The sequence below is a fragment of the Aulonocara sp. 'chitande type north' Nkhata Bay genome, linkage group LG20 (genome assembly GCF_057382095.1).
Source record: "Aulonocara sp. 'chitande type north' Nkhata Bay isolate Kocher_YH1m ecotype deep benthic linkage group LG20, A_spYH_male_GT1.1, whole genome shotgun sequence".
NCBI classification, from domain to species: Eukaryota; Metazoa; Chordata; class Actinopteri; order Cichliformes; family Cichlidae; genus Aulonocara; species Aulonocara sp. 'chitande type north' Nkhata Bay.
This window is the reverse complement of record NC_141363.1, coordinates 4139554-4149756: the sequence shown is the minus strand read 5'-3', so window position 1 is coordinate 4149756 and position 10203 is coordinate 4139554.

Here is a 10203-nt window from a genome sequence, read left to right as displayed (position 1 = left end):
AAATGTATATCGTGATAAATATTTTTGGTCACATCGCCCTGCTCTTGTAAATAGACTACTACTTTTAAAATACTTTTCTAATAAATTTGAGCTCACTTGAGCAAGTGGTTTCTTACTACAAGCCCCATGCATACAACACTTTAAAAAAAAACAAAAAACTTAATGTTCCCACACACATACTTGGATTGATGCATTGAGGGGCAACTTGGAATCTTGCCCAAGGATACTTTGAGGTACAGGTTGGAGGATAGGGGGTTGGACAACCAATGTTCTGATTGGCAGACAACCTACTCCACTCCCTGAGTCACAGCCAACTCAGCAAGTAAAGGAAGAGAAAAGCACAGTATAACTAAAGCAGAACAAGTATAAAAACAACCAACCACTCAACCAGAAAAAAATAGGTAACCAGACTGACAAACCAGTCTGGCAGGAAACCCAACCAGTAGTTTAGTTCAGCTAAAGAACATTTCTGAGCTGTTTACATTTATACTGCAAACGTAACTTGAAGTAAGCCTTCTGATGGTGAAATCACTTTTGGCCAGTGCTCAGATTTGGAGTGACTGTTAAAATGCCAAATAAGCCAGTGATACAGTGCAGGTAAGTAAGGAAGTGGTAACAGTAGCTAATATGTTACATAGAAGAGACAAAAAAAACTGAAATAGGTTCAAAAACACTTAGAGAAGATACCTTCCTGTAAACTGTGTTTTAGTAAATACAGCAGATTCCAGTCAACCAATTTTCCTGATTTCCTGTTTATGTGGGATTGAGGCTGGCTTTTACATTATATTTATTAAAACCACTGCCTCCAAGAGAAAATGGGAGTTATTAATGGACTCCACATTTTAAATATTAAAGAGAAGAGATTGGCTGGTTCTGTGCCAACTAGATGCATTTTTGCTTGTTTAAACATTTTAGATTTTTTTTTTCACTTTTTGCAACAAAGCAAATCCATGCTGCCAGTTGCACAATTTAAAGAAGCACCAGAATTCAGTTTATTTCTAAGATGCTGTTAAGCTTTTTATATTGTGGGCGAATGAGGTGCATGGGGTGACTGATGCATGAATGTTATTTGTTTCTAGTTTCTGTCTGTAAGAGCTGGTAATTTTTGCTTCATATTAGAATGTACTGTTCATATATTACAACTGGAGTCAATGCACCAGCGCAAAAGCCACATGCTTACAACATACAACACAAATGATCTCACTTACTCCATGGGGAAATAGCACTTTAACAGCCCTCTGTAAATTTATGTTTTATGTCTCTCTGCTCTGGGGTAACTATTGCCCAGCTGGAACATTTGCTGAATGCTGCATTTTAATGACTATATTCACACAAAGCAGTCACCTGCTAGTAATTGATCGTTTTTCCGTACCTGAATAACTACGTTAGTGATGCAGCTTTGGAGGGGGGCTTGGAGAAAGATGAGTGACATGTATCAGGATGTGATTCATGAAATAAGATGAGCTCAGTAGAGGAAAACCAGTCAGAGATGGAAACTGGGCTTGTCCTGTCACCCTTGATTAGGCCTTTTTATTGTTTCCCCTTGTTACTTCCATGATTTTTTTCCTCCTTTGTTGAAGGTTGTCATGACAATATTGAGCCCAGTTTCCATGGAGAGAGGCTGAGCCTGAGCCATTTCACAGTTTGATTCACTGGTGCAACACCGTGGAAAAGAAACCATCCTGACTTATTTTGCCTGGTGGCATAATACACTTCTTCTTTTTTATGTGGCTTTACGTGTATGTAATGCAGAGGGTGACTACTAATGTTATTTGAAGGCTCTTTTGCCATATGTTTAAATTGTGCATCATTATTGGCATACGGTGGCCCAGCAATTCTAAAAGCTCTGTGGTGTGTGAATGTGTGTGTGAATGGGTGGATGACTGGATGTGTAAAGCGCTTTGGGGTCCTTAGGGACTAGTAAAGCGCTATACAAATACAGGCCATTTACCATGATTAAAGCATGTGAAAAGATAGGACTGGATCAATTCATTGAACTGACCTTTGCAGAATTTATTCAGGTTACGAGACGGTCTGTGCATTTATTCACATCCACCGTTTGCTTTTCTGTTCTGATTGACAAAATGTTTCCAGGCTCAGAAGATATTCAGAAGATACTTTTACCTATCTCTGCAATTTAAGATCACAAGTGAATGTTGTAATTATTGTTTCAGTTCTTTTGTCAAAAACAGTTGAAGCAGCTTTGAATGTCTGCAACGATGCCATATCAAACACATCAGAATCCAAAGCAGCTGCACCACACTCAGAGGATTGGTAGAGAGGTTATGGTTGCTATGCAGATGGCGCTTTGGGGCTCAGCTTTCTTTTTTCAACTTTTCTCTCTTCACTTTCTTAGTTCAAGCATCATGCCACTTTAAAAACAACCTCAAAATTGCCTTTCAGAGCTCGAGCAGATGCTCAGTAAAGCTACACATCCGCCCAAGAGACGCCATCATCATTATCATCTGCTGCTTCTTTAGTACTTGGTTTGAAATTAAAATCTTAATGAAATAAAATTACTAACATCTTTATTTTAGGTCACAGTAAGGTTGTGACACTGAGGACACAAAGACACAACTTATCACACTGTCTTTTCCTATAAATTATCTTATATTTGAAAGAATAAAATGGCTTTTAGAATGGTGTCTTGGGTGTATAGTAGCACAGTAAATACTAAAGGAAATGATGCGTGTCATATGTCAGTTACTTAAAGATATCCTTATTTTTCTGTAGCGCTTTTAAAAATGAGTATTTTTTGAGACATCCTCTCCAATTAGGCTAGTAAGGAATAAATAACTTTTAAGCTATAAAGCTAGCTCGTGATAAACTAGTGTTCGACTGTTGATGAATAGAGATGATGGTGTAAGAAACATGAGGCAGACTGTAATAAACCACAATTATCAGGATGATCAGATCTGTCTTCAGCTGTGATGCCATCAAATCATCCATCTATTTTCTTCCACTTATCATATTTCAGGTCACGAGGTGGTTGGAGTCTAACCTCACAGACCAAATATATGTGTTACTATCATGATTGCCTTAAACTGAAAAGCCACAAGAACAAAATGCTAAATATTAAGTAAAAGCAGTCCAACCATGTGAGCAGGGATGAAGAAGTAATGATCTGTGAAGAGCAGGAGAATTATTTCTCAGTCAACTACCCTAAAGGGAGTTCACCCCCACAACAGAAGCATTATGTTTGGCAGAAGGCCGGCCACTTGTAGGTCACTAATGGACAGCATTCCCTGCTCTCCTGTGTCTATGTGTGTGTGTGTTTGTGCGCACGTGCGTTCGTGCGTGTGCGTTAGTGTAAAAAGTAGAACCAGGAATGAAAGAACATTTATATTGGCCTTTGAATCTACAGCTCCATCAGTGCTGACCCTGGCGGACTATAAATCAGACTCCCACTCTTGCCACGGCTCTTTTTTTTTTATGTCTTTTTCTTATTCTAACTGCAACAAACATGGCTCAAACCATCAGCAGCAAACCCTCTGAACACCCCGGACCTCTGTAATCAGAAACTGCATTGTATTTGATTTAAATTGGTACTTGAATTCTAGCTGGCAGGCTTTCAAGCCTGATTAAGGCTCAACTTATCCTCAGCTGGGGGTGGATGTAATGTGTTATGACTGAGCACTAACAGAGATGAAGTTTACTGGATGTAGCTTCAAAAGGAAGGGCGACTAACAGCTAAGTTAGTTGCTAACAGCATGTGACTGAAATAATACCAAAACAAGAGGTTTGATCAGTGTGGTTTTATCGCTGTTGCTTAGTATGTGTCCTCGTACATCCACTATATCACAGAAGTTATAAAATTATAAAATCTGTTGCTTCTTTTTCCCCCAAAAAGAGGTAAATGAATAAATAATTGCTATTTTCTATTTCCCCCCGAGGCTCAGATGTTGTGCATTCACATCTTAATAAGTGATCAAGTTGCAGCTTATGAGTCATTGAGCCAGAGCAAGGCCCGGGCATTCATTACAAGCTCATCAAGGATCATATTCATTATATGGAAAAATAAATAAATGGTGAATAATGAAGGTGCCAGTTTACATGCATTAGGAGCTAGATGCATGGTGTTCGATATGTGTGTTCGTAAATGGGAGTGGCACACAGTGTGTCAACTGTCAGGAAGAATGGAAATAAGTATAGTTATCAAACACAGGATGTCTCTTTAAAAGATATTATATTAAATATTAGAATATTAAAAATATAGACTTACCATATTTAGCTTTTAGATATTTGTGAAAAAAGAATCACTACATAAAGTACAAAAAAGAGTGCACACATTAGTAGTTGTTACATGAGAAAACAACACACTACGTGTACTCAGCCTTTCACCCCTCACGTTTCCTGACAGTCAAACATGCTGGTCATGTTCCTGCCCTGGAAAAGAATGACGTCTCAATAATGTGCCTTCAACAAATGGCTTGGTTGGATTTGCGCCAGCTGGTTTAAAAAAAACACAAAACAAAACAAACAGAAACAAAAAAAAAACACCCTGCTTCTTCTTAATGCTTTTCTGAGAAGCCCACCCTCGTCTCAGCTGTCGGACTGTCCTTGTAAACAGTTTGACAATAGTTTGTTTCCAAGAAGACTTTTTCTTGTGAATCTAAGTCAGCTTAACTAAGTGGGAAGTTTCTAGAAGTTTGAGTGTTTGCTGGACAGCTTAAAGCTCTATGCTGCCAATTAGTAAATTCACGTCACTGGAGATGAGATTCCTCTCAGAGAGGATGGATGTCATCTATAAGAGCTCGACCATTATTATGTCTAAAGACAGGCGGGAAATAACTTTGCTATTAGCATGTGCATTTGCCTTGTCAAGTGTTTGAAATGCTGGATCGATTTATTCCCATGCAAATACTTCCTGAATTTCTGAAAGGAAATAATTAAACAAATGGATAATAGAAGTAAACACTCGGAGCGTATGAATATTTATCGCTCCTCGAAAATATTTCTTTTTCACATATTGCAAAGTTTTGTTAAAACGCTGTCTTTACAGTGACGCTGCATTTGAAACTTTCAGCCTCAAAGTACAAAGTACATCATTAGGAATGCATAATGAAGCTTTTATTGTATTCTGAAATCAATGAGGAGTTAGAGAATGAGAACATACACTCTTTCTCTCGTGGCGCTCTAATCAGTGCCCACTGCTCTTCAGCTGTCATTAAAGACGGGGTGTTTCAGAGCTGCACTCCAACACAATGGCTGAATCTGTGCAATTATCCCTCTTGACTGGGGCCATTAAATGCCTAATGCATTAGTGATAACCTCCTACCCCACCCCACCCATCCCCACCCACTTACAGGTAGCTAGAGAATCATTGAGGCACCAACGTCGTCCTTTCATGAACTGCTGTGCTACCTTCAAATTCTTAACGAGTTGTCAAAGAATTGTTAGTTTTCTGATCGTAGTTATGTCAGGTGTCCTGCTTTGATTGTGGATTATGTGACTTGAAGCTGTGTTTGAAGAGACCTAGGGGGTTTTAGATGCTCACATTGTCATCATGTTCTGGTCACCGGTCTGGTGAACACAAAGAAAAGCTGAGGCTGATTAGCTTTCAGGTGTTAGAGAAATTAGAATTTTAATCCAGTGATTCAGGAATATAAATCATTGGTTCCGCTAACCTTCAGCTGGTTGTGGAAGAAAACTTTATCAAAATCCTTTAGGACGCATCGTTTAAGAACCACAAACGTCTGCACAAATTGCAACCAATTTTAGATATCATCCATTCGTTTTCTTAACAGCTTATTCGGTTAGGGTCATGGACTGGAGCCCTCGTAGAATACATTAGACTAGAGCTGAATACAGTCTTTGTTAATGCAATTTCAACTGTGCTCTCCACAGATTATCTTATTTATTTAACGTTTAAAAAAAGACAAAAAGACCGAAAGCCGGATACTGCTTCTAAAAATAACTTACCAGGGAAATGTTCCTCGAGAGGAATATCTCAAATGTTGATCAAATTCACAGCTATCTGTTAAACAGAAATCAAGCTGCCTGAGAGAAAATCCAATAGGACTACAAATAGACACAAAGAAATTAAAGTATGCATCATATAATATATGTTTTTGTTGACAATAAAACAACATTTTTGTAGTTTTTCCTCTCTGCACCACTACAGTGGATTTTAAATCAAACGACTAACATGTGATTAAAGCTCAGACTTTCAGCTTTAAATCAAAGGGTTTATCATAAGTGCGTTACATTAAATGTTTATGACTTACAACCATTTTTGCACAAAGTCTCCCATTTTATGAGCCTCAAAAAGATTGTTTTCCAGAACAGTGCAAACTCTTTTAGATGTTTTCTGGCAACGTCTAATCTGGGTTTTTTATAATTGAGTGTAAACAGTGTTTTTTACCTTGTTGTAAAATTGCTGTATTTCTATTCACAAAGGTGTTACTTGATTTAAGACTTTGACACTGACCTCCAGAGTGTTGTTTACCTGGTGCAGATGTTGTGAAGCTGTTTTTCCTGACCTGGAAATAATTCTCGGATCTGTCTTCTGTGGTCTTCCAGCTTTTTGATGTGGTGGGGCTGACCAGTGTCATTCCTTCTTTTTACAAAATGTACCAGATTGTTGATTTGATCACTCCTGAAATCCTGATTTGACCAGTGTTGGTTTATGGGCTTGTTTGTTTATGCCTCTGATGGATCCTGGCACCTCTACACTCGCTCTTGCTTCCTGGTGCTATTCAAAGACTCTTCCTGTTTACCTCTAACCTTTCAACCCCACAGATACAGATAGCTTTTATGCGAAGATGAATGTGAGCATAAATGCTAAAAAAGGAAACTGTATGGGAGAAATTTCTCAGTACTGGAGTGTTGTTTTTGTTTTTAACTTCCCGTGTTTACACGTTAAGGTTTCTATATGCACCTCGCAGCTTTTGCAGGACATTCTTCCTTGCGTTGCTACAATGCTGTAGTTGAAAAAACAGCCCTCTGATTGTTCATCTCGAGATATTTGTGGCTTCTGTGCAAAGGTAAATATGAATTGTTCTTCTCTTCACAGTTGGGGCTGATGATGCTACTATTGAGGAAAGTTGGTTTTCAGTTGGTGTCCAGGTCTCAAGCATTGTGGTTCGGCAGGGATTGAGTGTGCATCGAGATAACGGCTCCTGTCCCCACAGCTCTGAGGATTTTCTGAGAGGCATCATCTATGAGATCTTTTGCTTAACAACATTACATTAACATTTCTTCATGGTTTCTGTCTTTATTTATTTCACCCTTCTCCCTCTCCATATGTCTCCCTTTATCTCATTAAATTATTTGGTGTGATGCACATTAAATTTGGGTATTTCTTAAACTTCTCCCCTTACTTCCTGCTTCCCTTCTATCTGCGTCAGATAACTGACCTCTCCAACTCTCCCACCAATGCATGAAGCCTTGTACTCAACTTGCTGCTCATCCAACAGGAAAAAACAAACGGAGTGGAAACAGCTGCCTCTTGTGACCTGCTCTACCTGTTTCTTTGTGTCCAAATAGTCTCACAGCTAATTATGACTGTTATCCTTCATCACTGATGCATATATTTAGACATCAGTTTTAAGTGTTGCTGTAAACCAATTTACTTGGTAGACATCAGTTAAAGCATTATAATTCTCCAGACATCATACCGGTAACTGAAACTGATTTCCTGACTTTGTAACACTGTATTTATTTATTCCCTATAAATAAATTCCATTGATTTCCAACATAAAAGTCTTTTTTCAGGTCTTGAAGAATGCTTTGTGAAAGATGTCAGAAAGAAGTGAACTCTGTAACTTGCTCCTAATCTCTGTCTGAGGCTACGTTTCCTACTTAGTTGTTGAAACAGCACTGCAGGTGCGAAGAGGTTAAATTCAGCATCAGTATAATCTCTGCTTTTTTAAAAACTGTCAATCATGTGTTTGGCTAAAAGATAAACAACCCAGAAGGCAGAATTTTCCAAATATCCTCAGTAAGGGGCAGGGATAGCTCAGTAGGTAGAGTGCTACCTACACACTGCTCCCCCGTGCGCCTGCTTAGTGGCTGCCCACTGCTTCACTGAGTGAATGGGTCAAATGCAGAGAGACTAATTTCCCCACAGGGATCAATAAAGTATACATTATTACTATTATTATTATTATTATTATTGTTGTTGTTGTTGTTGTTGTTATTAGTCTGTGTAGTGTTGGCTTGAAGCTAACTGTGCCTGTCAGCTAAATATGATGAAATTAGACTGACAAGTTTAAAAAAGGTTATAGAACAAATTGTTTCCAACACAGTTGTATGAAAACATGACAGCGATTTGGCAGGAGAGATGCATAAAATATATCAAAGTATTACATTTTGAGAGTGTGTGCTACTCTGCGTTCTCCTTACCGTCACATTAGTTATAAAGTCCCATTTTGGAGCTATTTTGATTCTGCACTCCAGTTTTGAGACTATTAAAACCACACCCTGTATATAGAGGATGGACATCAGCCACTGGTTTTTGGATCTCTGCAGAGCCTGAAGGTACACAGTACTGGGTGAAAGGCTGGATTAACATGTCACTAGCTGACTATGGAGCTTGGATAGGTGAATTCAGAAACTATGGCTGTCACACAGGCGCTGATAATAGGGATACAATAACTAAAGTACCAAAACACGTGTGTGTAAGTATATCAACCCTATCAAAGGGTAAATTATTTGATTTAATGGAGGCTAAGCCTAACAGGCATCCAATTTAGAATCCATTGGGCATGGGTGTGGTGATGATGATGATTCAAACGTTAAGAAAGTTTTCACAGTGAGAAAAAAAGCCACCATCACAATTGTTACAAAGGGTGGGACTATCAAAGGAAACCCAACAGTTCTTTGCAAACCTGATTATGCTGCTGTGGAGCTGGACATTTTAACGTGACTGTTTGTGAGTATTTTATTTTATTTTATTTTATTTTTTAACCCAGTCTGAGGTGGACAATCAAGGAGCTGCAAATTCTACCACTTTTTTTATTGGCTTACTATGATGTCCAAGCCAAGAAAAGCAGAACTGACTTTTCTTTTTGGAAAAACAGTAAATGCTTTAGATTTGTGCAGGTAACGACGATTATTTCCTTTACTTCCTGTTTGTCAAGATTTGAGACAATTAAAAAATAGCAAAAATGACATTCTGATTTCAAAGGCTTAGGGCTTGGGTTGGGGTCATCACCAATTATAAATGACACCTTACAGGTTTAATTTTTCAGCTTTGAACATTACTGTTAGATTGAAGAATACATATGGCTTTATCTCTCACTGACGTTATTGTAACAACAAATTGTAAATCATTTTAAGATTCTGTTACAACAGAGAAGAAAAAAGTGAAATAGATTCTAGTAATATGTGTAGCTTAAATAATACAATTGTTCTAAGCTGGAGGTCTCTAAAAACCTCTTAAGAGGCTGAATTCAAAGAAAGTAACGAATAAAAAGCTTCACTGGATGAAAATACTGCCTGTGTAGCCTTCTTTACTGTCAGTGTTGCTGAAGCTCAGCGTTGTTTGCAACGAGCTGGTCAAACACTAATGAGCCGTCAGGGCCCCTCGGCCGGTCCTCTTAACAGGCCTTGCACAGGACCATTTGGCCTCTGCTGTGGAAGCTGACAGTAGCTGAAAGCGCCTGTGAGAATATGACTGATGGATCTCTGCCCACGCAAACTCAGTCTGCCAGGAAAATGCCGGTTAAAGTGTGAAAAATGTCCGCAGACACAGTCTTTTCCCGGATCAGGTGGCGTGGCAGTGGGAAAATGGGAAGTAGCGTCTTGGCTTTGTGCGCTGATTTTAGATAAACATCTTCTGCTGGTGTAATTCCCATCAATGCGCGTGCACATACAGTTTCTCTGTATGTGCATTATTAAGTCATCACAGCCTATCTGTGGGTCTCCCATGTTACACTGTGGCGGGAAATGATCTGTTTACGACATGACAGAATGGGAAGACGTTCTTCAAAGTGCACTGGAAAGCCAAGGAAGGAAGCGTGTGACTGAGTGTGGAAGGCAAACAGCTTGACTTTTACGCACACAGCGATTGTGGCCAAAACCATAACAGCTGCAGAAACATCAGTCCCTGCTTTATCGTGACACAAAGTACATGCTAGCCAATATCAATTAAAGTAATGTCTCTCTGTAGACTTCAAAGTGGCCCCTGGGCTTGGAGTGGCATATTATTGAATCCACTACTCAGCAGAATGGCAGCTACAATTAGACTCTATACTCCCT